At 40.7% G+C, this 18882-nt stretch overlaps 2 non-coding genes across 2 annotated transcripts; both read left to right on the top strand.

Moving 5' to 3' along the window:
* The first annotated feature begins 2604 nt into the window (after window positions 1–2604).
* Window positions 2605–2712, top strand: LOC112713207 (small nucleolar RNA R71). Its single transcript, XR_003158181.1, has one exon. It is a non-coding gene; the product is annotated as a small nucleolar RNA R71 (small nucleolar RNA).
* Window positions 2713–18183: 15471 nt separating this feature from the next.
* On the top strand, window positions 18184–18291 carry LOC112713339 (small nucleolar RNA R71). The gene has a single exon (XR_003158312.1). It is a non-coding gene; the product is annotated as a small nucleolar RNA R71 (small nucleolar RNA).
* Window positions 18292–18882: the final 591 nt, after the last annotated feature.

Genomic DNA, 18882 nt, shown 5'->3' with positions numbered 1-18882 from the left:
TTTGCCTTTCCTTTCCTCTTTCTAGAGGTTTCTCCGGCCTTAGATGCCATAAATGGTTATGGAAAAACAAAAATCAATGCTTTACCACACCAAACTTAGAAGGTTTGCTCGTCCTCGAGCAAAAGAAGAAAGAAGGGAGTAGAAGAAGCAGAAAATAGAGGACATGGAGATGGCTTTGTGGTTCGGCCAAGGGGGAGAAGTAGTGTTTAGGTTGTGTAAAAATGAAGGAGTGAAGATGGGTTTATATAGGAATGGAGAGGGGTTGTATGGTTCGGCCATTATGGGTGGGTTTGGGAGGGAAAGTGGTTTGAATTTGAATGATGAGGTAGGTGGGGTTTTATGAAGGATGGATGTGAGTGGTGAAGAGAATGGTGGGATTTGATAGGTGAGGGGTTTTTGGAAAAGAGGTGTTGAGGTGATTGGTGAATAGGTGAAGAAGAGAGAGAGTGGTGGGGTAGGTGGGGATCCTGTGGGGTCCACAGATCCTGAGGTGTCAAGGAAAATTCATCCCTGCACCAAGTGGCGAGCAAAAATGCTCCTTCTGCCAATTCTGGCGTTAAACGCCGGGCTGGTGCCCATTTCTGGCGGTTAACGCCAGCTTCTTGCCCTTTCCTGGCGTTTAACGCCAGTCTGGTGCCCCTTTCTGGCGTTAAACGCCCAGAATGGTACCAGACTGGGCGTTAAACGCCCATTTGCTATCTTCACTGGCGTTTAAACGCCAGCAAGTTTTCCTCCAGTGTGTGCTGTTTTTCTTTCTGTTTTTGCTTTTTTTCAATTGATTTTGTGACTTCCCATGATCATCAACCTATAGAAAACATAAAATAACAAAAGGAAAATAGATAAATATAACATTGGGTTGCCTCCCAACAAGCGCTTCTTTAATGTCATTAGCTTGACAGTGGGCCCTCATGGAGCCTCACAGATACTTAGAGCAATGTTGGAACCTCCCAACACCAAACTTAGAGTTTGAATGTGAGGGTTCAACACCAAACTTAGAATTTGGTTGTGGCCTCCCAACACCAAACTTAGAGTTTGACTGTGGGGGCTCTGTTTGACTCTGTTTTGAGAGACGCTCTTCATGCTTCCTCTCCATGGTTACAGAGGGATATCCTTGAGCCTTAAACACAAGGGATTCTTCATTCACTTGAATGATCAATTCTCCTCTGTCAACATCAATCACAGCGTTTGCTGTGGCTAGGAAGGGTCTGCCAAGGATGATGGATTCATCCATGCACTTCCCAGTCTCTAGGACTATGAAATCAGCAAGGATGTAATGGTCTTCAATCTTTACCAGAACATCCTCTACAAGTCCATAAGCTTGTTTTCTTGAATTGTCTGTCATCTCTAGTGAGATTCTTGCAGCTTGTACCTCAAAGATCCCTAGCTTCTCCATTACAGAGAGAGGCATGAGGTTTATGCTTGACCCTAGGTTACATAGAACCTTCTTGAAGGTCATGGTGCCTACTGTACAAGGTATTGAGAACTTCCCAGGGTCCTGTCTCTTTTGAGGTAATCTCTGCCTAGTCAAGTCATCCAGTTCTTTGGTGAGCAAAGGGGGTTCATCCTCCCAAGTCTCATTACCAAATAACTTGTCATTTAGCTTCATGATTGCTCCAGGGTACTTAGCAACTTGCTCTTCAGTGACATCTTCGTCCTCTTCAGAGGAAGAATACTCATCAGAGCTCATGAATGGCAGAAGTAAATCCAATAGATCTCTATGGTCTCAGTGTGAGCCTCAGATTCCCATGGTTCCTCATTAGGGAACTCTTTAGAGGTCAGTGGACGTCCATTGAGGTCTTCCTCAGTGGCACTCACTGCCTCTTTCTCCTCTCCAAATTTGGCCATGTTGATGGCCTTACACTCTCCTTTTGGATTCTCTTCTGTATTGCTTGGAAGAGTACTAGGAGGGAATTCAGTAACTTTCTTACTCAGCTGACCCACTTGTGCCTCCAAGTTTCTAATGGAGGACCTTGTTTCAGTCATGAAACTTTGAGTGGTTTTGATTAGATCAGAGACCATGGTTGCTAAGTCAGACTGGCTCTGCTTAGAATTCTATGTCTGTTGCTGAGAAGATGATAGAAAAGGCTTGCTATTGCTAAACCTGTTTCTTCCACCATTATTGTTGTTGAAACCTTGTTGAGGTTTCTGTTGATCCTTCCATGAGAGATTTGGGTGATTTCTCCATGAAGGATTATAGGTGTTTCCATAAGGTTCTCCTATGTAATTCACCTCTTCCATTGATGGGTTCTCAGGATCATAAGCTTCTTCTTCAGATGAAGCGTCCTTAGTACTTCCTGGTGCAGCTTGCATTCCAGACAGACTTTGAGAAATCATATTGACTTGCTGAGTCAATATTTTGTTCTGAGCCAATATGGCATTCAGAGTATCAATCTCAAGAACTCTTTTCTTCTTATTCGTCCCATTGTTCACAGGATTCCTTTTAGAAGTGTACATGAATTGGTTATTTGCAACCATTTCAATGATTTCTTGAGCTTCTGCAGGCGTCTTCTTCAGATGAAGAGATCCTCCAGCAGAGCTGTCCAATGACATCTTGGACAGTTCAGACAGACCATCATAGAAGATACCTATGATGCTCCATTCAGAAAGCATGTCAGAAGGACACTTTCTGATCAATTGTTTGTATCTTTCCCAAGCTTCATAGAGGGATTCACCTTCCTTCTGTCTGAAGGTTTGGACTTCCACTCTAAGCTTACTCAATTTTTGAGGTGGAAAGAACTTTGCCAAGAAGGCATTGACTAGCTTTTCCCAAGAGTTCAGGCTTTCTTTAGGTTGTGAGTCCAACCATATCCTAGCTCTGTCTCTTACAGCAAAAGGGAATAGCATAAGTCTGTAGACCTCAGGGTCAACCCCATTGGTCTTGACAGTGTCACAGATTTGCAAGAATTCAGCTAAAAACTGATGAGGATCTTCCAATGGAAGTCCATGAAACTTGCAATTCTGTTGCATTAGAGAAACTAATTGAGGTTTAAGCTCAAAGTTGTTTGCTCCAATGGCAGGGATAGAGATGCTTCTCCCATAGAAGTCGGGAGTAGGTGCAGTAAAGTCACCAAGCACCTTCCTTGTATTGTTTGCATTGTTGTTGTTTTTGGCTGCCATGTCTTCTTCTTTGAAGATTTCTGTTAGGTCCTCTACAGAGAATTGTGCTTTAGCTTCTCTTAGCTTTCGCTTCAAGGTCCTTTCAGGTTCAGGGTCAGCTTCAACAAGAATGCCTTTGTCTTTGCTTCTGCTCATATGAAAGAGAAGAAAACAAGAAAATATGGAGTCCTCTATGTCACAGTATAGAGATTCCTTGAGGTGTCAGAGGAAAAGAAGAATAGAAGGAGGAGGTAGAAGAATTCAAACTTATCAAGAGGGATAGAGTTCGAATTGTGCATTGAGGAGAAATGTTAGTCCATAAATAGAAGGATGTGAGAAGAGGGAAAGAAATTTTCGAAAATTAAAGTGAATTAATTAAAAGAAATTTTGAAAAATTGTAATTGATTTTCGAAAACTAAGATTGGGAAAGAAATTAAGTGAAATTTGAAAAAGATTTTGAAATTAGAAATCAAAAAGATATGATTGAAAACTATTTTGAAAAAGATGTGATTAAAAAGATATGATTGAAAAGTTATGGTTTTAAAAAGATATGATTGAAAGGATATGATTGAAAAACAATTTAAAAAGATTTGATTTTTAAAATTAATGACTTGGCTAACAAGAAAAGATATGATTCAAACATTAAACCTTTCTCAACAGAAAAGGCAACATACTTGAAATGTTGAATCAAATCATTAATTGTTAGCAAGTATTTTTGAAAATGGAAAGAAATTGATTTTGAAAATATATGATTGGAAAGATAAGATTTGAAAAAGATTTGATTTTGAAAAATTATGAAAACTTGAAAAAAAATTGAATTAAAAATAGAATCTTCCCTCTTGTGCCATCCTGGCATTAAACGCCCAGAATGGTATCCATTCTGGCGTTTAACACCCAAAATGCTACCCTTTTGGGCGTTAAACGCCTAGCCAGGTACCCTGGCTGGCGTTTAAAGGCCAGTTTTCCTTCTTCACTGGGCGTTTTGAATGCCCAGCTTTTTCTGTGTAATTCCTCTGCTGTATGTTCTGAATCTTCAATTCTCTATACTATTGACTTGAAAAAACACAAATTAAAATTTTTTTTTGGATTTTTAAATGATGAGGAATAATCAAAATGCAACTAAAATCAAATAAACAATGCATGCAAGACACCAAACTTAGAAGTTTGTATACTATTGATACTAACAAATTGAGAATGCATATGAGAAACAACAAAACACTCAAGACAAGGGAATTTAAAGATCAGAGTAAGAAAATCATCAAGAACAACTTGAAGATCAATGAAGACACATGATTGAATTCGAAAAATGCAAGAAGAATAGAAACATGCAATTGACACCAAACTTAAAATGAGACACTAGACTCAAACAAGAAATATAAAATATTTTTGGTTTTTATGATTTTGTAAATTTTTTGGATTTTTTAAAAATTATATGGAAAAGAAAATAAAGAGATTCAAAATTTTTAATAAGAATTCCAGGAATCATGCAATGTTAGTCTAAAGCTTTAGTCTAAAGAAATTAGACATGGCTAGCCAAGCTTCAGCAGGACATTGCATTCAAGAGCTAAATTGATGAGAATCAATCAGCTTTGGTGATGATGAAAACATCACCTTGAAACTCTAGAATTCATTCTTAAAAATTCTGAAGAAAAATACCTAATCTAAGCAACAAGATGAACCGTCAGTTGTCCAAACTCAAACAATCCCTGGCAACGGTGCCAAAAACTTGGTGCACGAAATTGTGATCATCAATGGCGCCATCAACATGGTACGCTCAATTGCAATCTCAACTCTTTATCACAACTTCGCATAACTAACCAGCAAGTGCACTGGGTCGTCCAAGTAAAAAACCTTATGTGAGTAAGGGTCGATCCTACGGAGATTGTTGGTATGACGCAAGCTATGGTCATCTTGTAAATCTCAGTCAGGTGAACTCAAATGGTTATGGAGGATAACATAAAACATAAAATAAGGATAGAGATACTTATGTAATTCATTGGTGAGAATTTCAGATAAGCATATGGAGATGCTTTGTCCCTTCCGTCTCTCTGCTTTTCTACTGTCTTCATCCAATCCTTCTTACTCCTTTCCATGGCAAGCTGTATGTTGGGCATCACCGTTGTCAATGGCTACAGTCCCGTCCTCTCAGTGAAAATGTTCAACGCGATCTGTCACAGCACGGCTAATCATCTGTCGGTTCTCAATCAGGTTGGAATAGAATCCAGTGATTCTTTTGCGTCTGTCACTAACGCCCAGCCTTCAGGAGTTTGAAGCTCGTCACAGTCATTCAATCCTCAAATCCTACTCAGAATACCACAGACAAGGTTTAGACCTTTCGGATTCTCTTGAATGCCGCCATCAATTCTAGCTTATACCACGAAGATTCCGATTAAGGGATCCAAGAGATATCCACTCAATCTAAGGTAGAACGGAGGTCGTTGTCAGGCACACGTTCATATGTGAGAATGATGATGAGTGTCACGGATCATCACATTCATCAAGTTGAGGAACAAGTGATATCTTAGAACAAGAATAAGCCGAATTGAATAGAAGAACAATAGTAATTGCATTAATACTCGAGGTACAGTAGAGCTCCACACCTTAATCTATGGTGTGTAGAAACTCCACCGTTGAAAATACATAAGAACAAGGTCTAGGCATGGCCAAATGGCCAGCCTCCCAAAGAGGGTTCAATCATAAAAACATGATCAAAAGATGTCTAATACAATAGCAAAAGGTCCTATTTGTAGAGAACTAGTAGCTTAGGGTTTACAAAGATGAGTAAATGACATAAAAATCCACTTCCGGGCCCACTTGGTGTGTGCTTAGGCTGAGCATTGAAGCTTTCATGTGTAGAGACTTTTCTTGGAGTTAAACACCAGCTTTTGTGCCAGTTCTGGCGTTAAACGCCAGAATTCTTGAGCTGATTTGGAACGCCGGGTTTGGGCCATCAAATATCGGGCAAAGTATGGACTATTATATATTTCTGGAAAGCTCAGGATGTCTACTTTCCAAAGTAATTAAGAGCGCGCCAATTGGGCTTCTGTAGCTCCAGAAAATTCACTTTGAGTGCAGGGAGGTCAAAATCTAACAACATCTGCAGTCCTTTTTAGCCTTTGAATCAGATTTTTGCTCAGGTCCCTCAATTTCAGCCAGAAAATACCTGAAATCACAGAAAAACACACAAACTCATAGTAAAGTCCAGAAAAGTGAATTTTAAATAAAAACTAATAAAAATATAATAAAAACTAACTAAAACATACTAAAAACATACTAAAAACAATGCCAAAAAGCGTATAAATTATCCGCTCATCAGCCTGCCTGCTCAGCCTGGTGACGATTGGATTTTTGACGGTTTAGAATTTTACAAATGAAATCTCGTCGAAGTATAGTCTCTAAACCAACAATAATCCTCTCATACAAAAATTTGTTTGTCACAAGTACAAACCCCTAAAATCTATAAACCGAAGTATTTAAACCTCGGGTCGTTCTCCCTAGGATTTACAGTAAAGTGTTTTGTTATTGGTTGTGAGTTATATTTGGGGTTTTAGAGGAGAAACATGAATAGTAAATGGTAAGAAAACTTTATTAACAAAATGGTCTTGGCAAGATTTGGTTGTCAAGGGTCTTCATCATTATCACTAGCCACAAGTATGGTAGTTGCAAGGATTAATCCCACTTAGTCATCCTTAAATCAATTAACAAAGGAAAGTCAAGTGAGTTATATCACTCCTAGTCCATAAGTCCTAGCTTTCCACTAATTGGATTAATGAAGGCTAGAGTTAATGGCTATCAACTAGCAATCAATTGGACACTAGTGACTCAAGAAATCCTAAGTTACCTTCTCAAGCCAAGAACATAAAATCCTACTCTAACATCCTCTCAAGCATTTCATCAAACACTTGGAGGGTAATGAAAGAAAGCATTTTTATTTGTAAGAATAAAAGGAATCAACAACCAACAATTACAAAGAATTAACAAAACAACAATCAACAACATCACAATCACATGAATTATCTCAAATTTCATTATTAAAAGAAAACAAAAGAACAAGAATATCTCAATTACAAAACCTAGAAACAAAATAAGAGAAATTACAACAAGAGGATAGGGATAGAAAGAAGAACCAAAGTGTAGCAATCACCACTTGAAGGTAGAAGTAGAAGGAGACTTGAATTAAACCTAGAATTATGAGATCCTAATCTAACCCTAATTCCTAATCCTAGAGAGAAGTGAGAGCTTCTCTCTCTAAAACTAACTCTAACTCCTAAAAACTAAGCTAATGATCAAAAGTATCTAAAGTATATTGATTCCCCTTCAATACTTGACTTAAATAGCATCAGAAATGAGTTGGATTGGGCCCACAAGGCTCCTAAAACCGCTGGGGACGATTTCGTTAAAGTGGGCCACGGACAGAATCGGCGCGCGCGCGCAAAGTGCGCGTGCGCGCCTCTGAACACGAAGCAACATATAGCAAAATTTATATCATTTCGAAGCCCCGGATGTTAGCTTTCCAACCCAACTGGAACCGCATCATTTGGATCTCTGTAGCTCAAGTTATGGTCAATTAAGTGCGAAGAGGTCAGGCTTGACAGCTTTTTGGTTCCATTATTTCTTCATGAGTTCTCCAACTTTACATGCTTTTTCTTCATTACCTTGATCCAATCTTTGCCTCCTAAATCTGAAATCACTTAACAAACATATCAAGGCATCTAATGGAATCAAGGTAAATTACATTTAGCTATTTTAAGACCTAGAAAGCATGTTTTCACTCTTAAGCACAATTAAAGGAGAATATACAAAACCATGCTATTTCATTGAGTAAATGTGGGTAAAAGGTGATAAAATCCCCTAAAATCAATACAAGATAAACCCTACAAATGGGGTTTGTCACCTGGGTAGGTGCCTCCTCCTCATGATCGCTCGCCTCTGCCTCAGATGTGTCAGAAGGGGTGTCAGGCTCGAGGAGGATGTTGCCGCCGGACCAGATCATCAACTTGAGGTGCTCATAGCATCGCTTGTTGCGACGCTCCATACGATCCAAGCGGGCGAAGAGTCGATGCACCAAATGGTAGATAGGCTCAGGAGCAGCTAGAGGTGCAGTGGGCGGGGCAGGTGCATTAGTGGAAGAAGAGGGGGAAGCTGAAGGTGTGGCTGTCTCATCAGAAGTAGTAAGGAATGAAGGTCTGTAGCCTAAAGCCAGAAAGTTCCTGCTGTGAGGAATGATCTTCTTGCAGTCTGCAGCAGGTGGCTTCTCATCAGCATCCTCCTAAGGCACGTCAGCTCGACGGCCTAGCTAGGTGACCAGATAAGGGAAGGGGAGGGTGCCTCTGATATGGACCCTGGCCATATAGTGCCAGATGAATCATGGCAGGTACATGTCATTACCCTCCATTACCCTCCATCACACACCAGAGGAGGGTGATCATAGCAGCAGGCAACTCTGTCTCATGAGTGCTCGGCACAATAAAGTTACTCAGGATCTGGTGCCAGAGTCAAGCCTCAACATTCAAGTATATCCGCTTGATTCCTTTAGGCATGGTTGTATTCTTACCCATGACCCATAGGACAGTAGGGTCAAGGGCTATCCTCTCCTTGACAGCATCCCAGTCAAATCTCAGAAAGTGCATGTCCTCTTCAGCCTTTTGGTAACTGTCAGGCTGATCTGACGTAGGCTGAAGGCGTAAAATATCCTCAATGGCCTCTTCAGTGACCAGTATCTGTTTCCCTCTGAGGTGCACTGCATCCAGGGAAGTCTTGAAATAATTGCAGTAAAACTCTCTTACCCAGGAAGCGTTTACCTTAGTCAAGTTTCTCTCTAAGAAGAACCAGCCTCTTTGTTTGATCTAATCGGAGGTGTACTGCTGTAGTTCTTCTGAAATTTTCAAAGTCCTCTCCAGGTACAGATTTCTGGAGGTAGCAAACGCTAGAAACTTCAGCTCACAGTATCGGTTTGCAAACTTAATTGGATCATTAGCAGGGAGGAGCTGGTCAGCCTTCTCCTGCGCAGTAAAGTGCTTTTCCCGCCAGGATTCATCATGCATAAGCTCCAGGAGAGACATAGAGGATTCACCTTTTTTCCGTTTTCCAGTTGTTGCCTTTCCTTTTCCCTTTTGCTGAGGGTCAGACATCCTGAAAAAAAAATAGAAATCTAAGATATAATAAAAGCAGAAAAATAAGTAGGCAAATAACAAGATAAGCACGAAGTGGCAAAAGAGCAGTAGAAAAATGAAATGAGTTAAATAAATGTATATTTTGGATTGTTTTGGAGTTGAAAAGATGATATGAAAAATCACATTCCAAAATATGATAGAAGTGGAAAGCTTGTTAATTAGGAAAACAATAATCATGCCATGAGTGAAATTAATTGATAGAAGTAATGAAAAGGCAAAGGGGGAAGTTAGAAAGTTAAAAGTGGGTAAAATTGAAAAAGAGGTTAGAAAGCGAAAATCAGTGAGTTAGTAAAAAGGAAGTCAGAGTAAGTGGCAAGATGATTGGTTTCTATGTAACAAGAATTTCACAATTTTAAGCAACAGTCAACTCATATTCAAGCAGGGGAATCAAGTTGTTGATGATGCATATGGATATAGAAATAGCGGAAAGTGAAATCTAATCAACAACAATGTGATTTATTAACCAGGAAATCGAAAGGAATAAGAATGCTGGCCTGTGCATTCATGAATTGGTTTGGTAAAAGCGAAGGAATGCCAAATTCACATTGCTAAAACTAAAACATGAATGAATATCAAAACAATTTACAGAAAATTTGGACAGCATTCCGGCTAAAATTGGATGTTCCCGGAAGATAAACAGGAAGCAGAATAGTTCATATAAATTAACATAAACTGAAAATGGATATAAATAATATGACATGAAAGAGTAGTCGCGATAGCAACATGAACAGGAAGAACATAATATGAACAATACTAACATCACAGTAATAACAGAATTGCAAAAATTATAAAACAAGTAGCAAGAACAGCGCAATGAATCAAGCCTAAATCCACTAACCACATCCTAGCTAGCTAACAACCTATAATCCACCAAAAACATGCATCTTTAACTAGCCTAATATGAAACAGAAACTGAAAAATATGCAAATAACTATGAATGAAAGAAAGGTGGCGTTCGACGGAACCTAGTAGGCGTATGAAATAGGCTAGGGAACTGAGAGATGGCGGTGGTGTGGTTGCAGTAGTGCTGGGAGGGGCACGGTAGGGTTTCGGTCGTGGTGGGGCCTGCCGCGGAAGGGGCAGCGGTGGTGGAAGGAAGAAGAGAAGAGAGAGAAGAAAGAGAGGGAAGGAAGATAGGGGTGGTTGTTGATGCGATCGCGTGAGTGACGCAATCGCATGGAATGGTTAAAAGGGTGAATGACGCGGTCGTATGAGGCATGCGACCGCATCGCTGAAAATTATGCTAAATGCACAATTCCAGCATTATTTCAGCGTAACTCTCTATCTCTTTGGGGTGTTGTGCAATCCACGCGACGCGAACGCGTCGCTCACGCTTTCGCGTGGGATGGGTGTTTTGCTAGTGACGCGTTCGCGTGATGGACACGAACGCGTGGGCCGTTTTGCACGAAACGCACGACAGTCACACGATTCCAACCCAGATTTCTGGGCGTTGGATTTTTACGCCGATTTCCAGATGACATGGACGCGTGGGAGGTGGTTTTCACGACTGACGCGATCGCTTTAGCGATGCGGTCGCGTCACACGCCTTTCTCTCTTTTTTTGTATGCAGTATGCAGAATGCAAGATGCAATGAATGTCATGCAGAAATTTCAGGTTTAAACAAAGTTCAAAAATAGAGTAGAATGGAGAAGGAACGATAATACCATGGTGGGTTGTCTCCCACCTAGCACTTTTAGTTAAAGTCTTTAAGTTGGACATTTGATGAGCTTCCTATTATGGTGGCTTGTGCTTGAATTCGTCCAGAAATCTCCACCAGTGTTTAGAATGCCAGCATCCTCTGGGGTCCCAAACAAGGCACGTAAAGCCTTTGAGCAGTTTCAAACAAGTTGCCAAGCTCCCGGGGTGTTGAATGTCAGAACAGATTTCAAGATCCCAAATTCTACTTTTGCACCCATCTTTGTCTTGATCTGCATTTTTCCAGTCGGGTGGTGAGTAATCTGAATTCTCACTACAGTGACCAAACAGCTTCCGAGATCCTTTCAATTAATCTTGACACCAATCCTTGCACCTCAAATTGAAATGTGAAACCTCATTGAATCTTGCATACCAGCTCTGAGTACGAGTCAATTCCCTTTTACTCTTAAAGCTGCAAAGAGCTCTAAGCTGGCCATCTATTTCAAGTAAACCATATTCAAGTGGAAAAGTAAAGATAAAAGCTAAGGATTTTACCCACTTGAAGTTTGTATTGGGCGGTAATGGCCTTGGGATAAGTGTTTCCAGTGGTTTTGCAAGCTCTACTCCCTATTGGTCTTCAGTGAATTCTTCCACCTCTTTGCAAACTTCTTCAATTTCAACCATGTCTTGATCAAAGTCTTCTATATCTTCCTCATCACTTGAGTCATAATTGGGAGGTTGAAAAAAGTCTACCTCTGCATCATCTTTGTATTCACTTGGGGAAGATTCTTCTATCTCAAAGAATTCACTTGCGGATGCAAGTTCATTACTAAGAGGGCTTGACTTGTGATCATCATCATCAAGGAGATATGTGTCTTGGGTTATTCCATCCAGTTCCTCATAAGATATGTTCTTTGGGGGTTGTGCACTATCCTCTTTAGCATAAATTGTAACGTCTTTGACAGAATTCTCCACAACCTGGATTCTGGCAGAGGTTCGGCATCTCCTAAATCTTCAACCAACTCTTCTTTTTCTATAGTGACAGCTTCCTCTACTTGCTCTAGTACGAAGTTATGCTCTATACTGTGCACTGGAGTTTCTAGTGTCTCCTTCATACTACGTTCTTCATTAGATTCTCCATATGAAGCAACGGGGGTCTGTTGAGTGTCCGAACATCTGGAAGATAATTGTTTTATTTCCTGCTCCAGTTGATGAAGGGTTGTATGAAATTGGTCTACTGATTCTTCGAAGCGAACCTGTGACTCTTGGCCTGATGGATATGGACATGGTGCATAAGGGAGTGGTGTTTCTTGGGAATAATTGGATTGGCATTGGGGCGGATAAGGATCATATGATGGCGAGTGGTGAAAAGAAGCTTGTGAGTGTGGTGGTTCGAAGCCATGTTGAGAGGATGGTCTATGAGCACAGGGTGGGGCTTGTTGGTAACTACAAGGAGGTCCACCATATCTATTAGTTTGGCATGCATTGTAGAAGGTCCTTGTCTGTGATATCATGGAGGGTGTTGTTACCTCAAGGGTTGATCATATCCTCTTGGCTCCATCCATCTTTGATTGCTTTGACCGTGATGCATAGTCCTGTTATAGCTTCCATTCCTTTCAACAAAATTAGAACCAAACTCAAAGCGAGAGGGTGAGAATTCATAGCAGCTATCAAAAATAAGAAGGGAAAACAAAAACAAATAAACAAGTAAAAGAAAAGTATTTACAATAACCAGTAATAAGGCACACATTTGCAATTCCCCAGCAACAGCGCCATTTTGACGTTAGGATTTTTGCTAGTAAAGAATTTTATAAAAATAGTTGCATTGTAAGTATAGCTTCTAAACCAACAGAAAATCCTTTCGTACAAACGTTTGGTTGTCACAAGTAACAAACCCAATAAAATTTATAAACCGAAGTATTCAAACCTCGGGTCGTCTTCTCAAGGAATTGCAGGGAGGTGTGTTTTATTATTGGTTATGGAAAACAGTGTTCTGGGTTTTGAAAAGGGTTTCTGAGCAAGAGAAATGGGTTGCAGAAATTAATGAATTAATAATGAAGAAATCTCTTGGCAAGGTATGAAAACTGGAAGTCCTATCCTAGTTATCCTTATCAATGGTGATGAGAATTATACTTTCGCTCCCACTAAGTCAACCTCTAACTATGAAGGTCAGTTAAATTGATAAATTAATTTAACACCTAAAGTCTTAGTCAACTCCTTAAGAAAAGACTAGAGTTATAGGAATCTAAATTAAACAGCAAAGATATTAATTATCAATCATGATGAGTTTGACAACTCAAGAGTTACCAATTAATCAACCAAAGCCAATAGTAAAAAATCTAAATTATTTATATAAAGAAAGGGAAGCAATCATGAGTCTGAGATACCTCAAATTATATTTAAATAAAGATGTCAATTCTAACATGGACAAGTTCATAAGCCAATTGGGCAATATAAATCAAATACAAATAAAAGCTTCAGAGTAAACAAAAATAGAAGAGAAACATAAATTATTGAACCTGGTACGAAGAAGCAATCCTAATGACTAAAAGAAATCCTAATCTAAAACCTAAGAGAGAGGAGAGAACCTCTCTCTCTAAAAACTACATCTAAATTATGAAAAGTGAATAACTGGAGATCTCCCCATAATGGATGCATTCCCCCACTTCATAACCTCTAATCTGTGCCTCTTGGACTTGGATCTGGGCCAAAAAGGGTTTCAAAAATCGCTGGGAGTGTTTTCTGTGATTTCTGCTGCGTGGCTGGTGCGCGAAATTGTGATCACTACCTTTCACAAATCAAATAATCCCCGGTAATGAATCCAAAAACTTGGTGTTCAGTACCATGGCATAAACACAACTTCGCACAACTAACCAGCAAGTGTACTGGGTCGTCCAAGTAATAAACCTTACGCGAGTAAGGGTCGATCCCACAGAGATTGTTGGTATGAAGCAAGCTATGGTCACCTTGTAAATCTCAGTCAGGCAAACTCAAATGGATATGGGTGATATAAAACATAAAGATAAAGATAGAGATACTTATGTAATTCATTGGTGGGAATTTCAGATAAGCGTATGAAGATGCTTGGTCCCTTCCGTCTCTCTGCTTTCCTACTGTCTTCATCCAATCCTTCTTACTCCTTTCCATGGCAAGCTTAAGCAAGGGTTTCACCGTTGTCAGTGGCTACCTCCCATCCTCTCAGTGGAAATGTTCAACGCACCCTGTCACGGCACGGCTATCCATCTGTCGGTTCTCGATCAGGCCGGAATAGAATCCAGTGATTCTTTTGCGTCTGTCACTAACGCCCCACCTTCAGGAGTTTGAAGCACGTCACAGTCATTCAATCATTGAATCCTACTCAGAATACCACAGACAAGGTTAGACCTTTCGGATTCTCTTGAATGCCGCCATCAGTTCTAGCCTATACCACGAAGACTCTGATCTCACGGAATGGCTGGCTCGGTTGTCAGGCGAGCGCTCGGTTGTCAGGCGATCAACCATGCATCGTGTATCAGGAATCCAAGAGATATTCACCCAATCTAAGGTAGAACGGAGGTGGATGTCAGTCACACGTTCATAGGTGAGAATGATGATGAGTGTCACGGATCATCACATTCATCAAGTTGAAGAAAAAATGATATCTTAGAACAAGAACAAGCGGAATTGAATAGAAGAACAATAGTAATTGCATTAATACTCGAGGTACAGCAGAGCTCCACACCTTAATCTATGGTGTGTAGAAACTCCACCGTTGAAAATACATAAGAACAAGGTCTAGGCATGGCCGTGAGGCCAGCCTCCCAATGTGATCAAAAGATCTAAAAATGATCTAAAGATGAAAATACAATAGTAAAAGGTCCTACTTATAGAGAACTAGTAGCCTAGGGTGTACAGAGATGAGTAAATGACATAAAAATCCACTTCCGGGCCCACTTGGTGTGTGCTTGGGCTGAGCATTGAAGCATTTTCGTGTAGAGACTCTTCTTGGAGTTAAACGCCAGCTTTTATGCCAGTTTGGGCGTTTAACTCCCATTCTTGTGCCAGTTCCGGCGTTTAACGCTGGGAATTCTGAGGGTGACTTTGAACGCCGGTTTGGGCCATCAAATCTTGGGCAAAGTATGGACTATCATATATTGCTGGAAAGCCCAGGATGTCTACTTTCCAACGCCGTTAAGAGCGCGCCAATTGGGCTTCTGTAGCTCCAGAAAATCCACTTCGAGTGCAGGGAGGTCAGAATCCAACAACATCTGCAGTCCTTTTTAGTCTCTGAATCAGATTTTTGCTCAGGTCCCTCAATTTCAGCCAGAAAATACCTGAAATCACAGAAAAACACACAAACTCATAGTAAAGTCCAGAAAAGTGAATTTTAACTAAAAACTAATAAAAATATACTAAAAACTAACTAGATCATACTAAAAACATACTAAAAACAATGCCAAAAAGCGTACAAATTATCCGCTCATCAGTGGCGTCTGTCACGCATCCGCGTGGGTCACGCGGTCGCGTCATCTGGAGTTTTCCTTGTCACGCGTTTTCTTTGATCATGCGTCCGCGTCATCTGTGTTCTTCTTAAGGCGCGCGGCCGCGTCAGTCACGCATTCGCGTCGCTCCCTTTTCGCGCTGGGCATGTGGACGCGTCGTCCATGCGTTCGCGTCGCTGCCAGTTTCTTCAAAAACTCCATTTTGTGCTTTCCTTCCATTTTTGTATGTTTCCTTTCCATTCTTTAAGTCATTCCTGCCTTAGAAGCTCTGCAACTACTCAACACACAAATCACGGCATCGAATGGTAATAAAGGGTAATTAAAATAATTATTTTTAAAGCATAGGAAACATGTATTTCACAAATATCACATAATAAGGAAGGGAAAGTAAAAGCATGCAATTTACATGAATAAGTAGGTGAAGGGTTGAATAAATCACTTAAATTGAGCACAATATATATCATAAAATATGGGTTTATCAAATGGTAACATATATCGCACACCCGAATATTCTTAAATGAAAAATATTTGTCTCCTGGGCAAAAGCTAATTGCATAAGAGAGAACTGATGGTAACTTGTTGGCCTCAAACGAATAGTTGATTGGTGAATGGGTGAAGAAGAGAGAGAGTGGTGGGGTAGGTGGGGATCCTGTGGGGTCCACAGATCCTGAGGTGTCAAGGAAAAGTCATCCCTGCACCAAATGGCATGCAAAATGCGTTTTTAGCCAATTCTGGCGTTAAACGCCGGGCTGGTGCCCATTTCTAGCGTTTAACGCCAAGTATTTGCCCTTTTCTGGCGTTTAACGCCAGTCTAGTGCCCCTTTCTGGCGGTAAACGCCCAGAATGGTGCCAGACTGGGCGTTAAACGCCCAACAGCTAGCCTTACTGGCGTTTAAACGCCAGTAGGTTCTTCTTCCAGGGTGTGCTGTTTTTCTTCCTGTTTTTCATTCTGTTTTTGCTTTTTCAATTGATTTTGTGACTTCTCATGATCATCAACCTACAGAAAACATAAAATAACAAAGGAAAATAGATAAAACATAACATTGGGTTGCCTCCCAACAAGCGCTTCTTTAATGTCAGTAGCTTGACGGTGGGCTCTCATGGAGCCTCAGAAATGCTCAGAGCAATGTTGGAACCTCCCAACACCAAACTTAGAGTTTGAATGTGGGGGTTTAACACCAAACTTAGAGTTTGGTTGTGGCCTCCCAACACCAAACTTAGAGTTTGAATGTGGGGGCTCTGTGTGGCTCTGTTTTGAGAGGAGCTCTTCATGCTTCCTCTCCATGATGACAGAGGGATATCCTTGAGCCTTAAACACCAAGGATTCTTCATTCACTTGAATGATCAATTCTCCTCTATCAACATCAATCACAGCCCTTGCTGTGGCTAGGAAGGGTCTGCCAAGGATGATGGATTCATCCATGCACTTCCCAGTCTCTAGGACTATGAAATCAGCAGGGATGTAATAGTCTTCAACTTTTACCAGAACATCCTCTACAAGTCCATAGGCTTGTTTTCTTGAATTGTCTGCCATCTCTAGTGAGATTTTTGCAGCTTGCACCTCAAAGATCCCTAACTTCTCCATTACAGAGAGAGGCATGAGGTTTACACTTGACCCTAAGTCACACAAGGCCTTCTTGAAGGTCATGGTGCCTATGGTACAAGATATTGAAAACTTCCCAGGGTCCTGTCTCTTTTGAGGTAGCTTCTGCCTAGACAAGTCATCCAGTTCTTTGGTGAGCAAAGGGGGTTCATCTTCCCAAGCCTCATTTCCAAATAACTTGTCATTTAGCTTCATGATTACTCCAAGGTATTTGGCAACTTGCTCTTCAGTGACATACTCATCCTCTTCAGAGGAAGAATACTCATCATAGCTCATGAATGGCAGAAGTAAGTCCAATGGAATCTCTATGGTCTCATTTTGAGCCTCAGATTCCCATGGTTCCTCATTGGAAAACTCATTGGAGGTCAGTGGTCGTCCATTGAGGTCTTCCTCAGTGGCGTTCACTGCCTCTTCCTCCTCTCCAAATTCGGCCATGTTGATGGCCTTGCACTCTCCTTTTGAATTTTCTTTTGTATTGCTTGGAAGAGTACTAGGAGGGAGTTCAGTAATTTTCTTGCTCAGCTGACCCACTTGTCCCTCCAAATTTCTAATGGAGGACCTTATTTCAATCATGAAACTTTGAGTGGTTTTGATTAGATCAGAGACCATGGCTGCTAAGTCAGAGGTGTTCTGCTTAGAACTCTCTGTCTGTTGCTGAGAAGATGATGGAAAAGGCTTGCTATTGCTAAACCTGTTTCTTCCACCATTATTATTGTTGAAACCTTGTTGAGGTCTCTGTTGATCCTTCCACGAAAGATTTGGATGATTTCTCCATGAAGGATTATAGGTGTTTCCATAGGGTTCTCCCATGTAATTCACCTCTTCCATTGAAGGGTTTTCTCAGGATCATAAGCTTCTTCTTCAGATGAAGCTTCCTTAGTACTACCTGGTGCATTTTGCGTTCCAGACAGACTTTGAGAAATCATATTGACTTGTTGAGTCAATATTTTGTTCTGAGCCAATATGGCATTCAGAGTGTCAATCTCAAGAACTCCTTTCTTCTGATTAGTCCCAGTGTTCACAGGATTTCTTTCAAAAGTGTACATGAATTGGTTATTTGCAACCATTCAATCAGCTCTTGAGCTTCTGTAGGCGTCTTCTTCAGATGAAGAGATCCTCCAGCAGAGCTATCCAAAGACATCTTGGACAGTTCAGACAGACCATCATAGAAAATACCTATGATGCTCCATTCAGAAAGCATATCAGAGGGACACTTTCTGATTAATTGTTTGTATCTTTCCCAAGCTTCATAGAGGGATTCTCCTTCCTTCTGTCTGAAGGTTTGGACTTCCACTCTAAGCTTACTCAATTTTTGAGGTGGAAAGAACTTTGCCAAGAAGGCATTGACTAGCTTTTCCCAAGAGTTCAGGCTTTCTTTAGGTTGTGAGTCCAACCATGTTCTAGCTCTGTCTCTTACAGCAAAAGGGAATAGCATAAGTCTGTAGACCTCAGGGTCAACCCCATTAGTCTTGACAGTGTCACAGATTTGCAAGAACTCAGCTAAAAACTGATGAGGATCTTCCAATGGAGGTCCATGGAACTTGCAATTCTGTTGCATTAGAGAAACTAATTGAGGCTTAAGCTCAAAGTTGTTTGCTCCAATGGCAGGGATAGAGATGCTTCTCCCATAGAAGTCGGGAGTAGGTGCAGTAAAGTCACCCAGCACCTTTCTTGCATTGTTGGCATTGTTGTTGTTTTTGGCTGCCATGGGTTCTTCTTCTTTGAAGATTTCTGTTAGGTCCTCTACAGAGAGTTGTGCCTTGGCTTCTCCTAGCTTTCTCTTCAAGGTCCTTTCAGGTTCAGGATCAGCCTCAACAAGAATGCTTTTGTCCTTGCTCCTGCTCATAAGAAAGAGAAGAGAACAAGAAAATGTGGAATCCTCTATGTCACAGTA

Source organism: Arachis hypogaea, chromosome 9 (genome assembly GCF_003086295.3).
Source record: "Arachis hypogaea cultivar Tifrunner chromosome 9, arahy.Tifrunner.gnm2.J5K5, whole genome shotgun sequence".
Lineage (NCBI taxonomy): Eukaryota > Viridiplantae > Streptophyta > Magnoliopsida > Fabales > Fabaceae > Arachis > Arachis hypogaea.
This window is presented reverse-complemented; position numbering and strand designations above follow the sequence as displayed.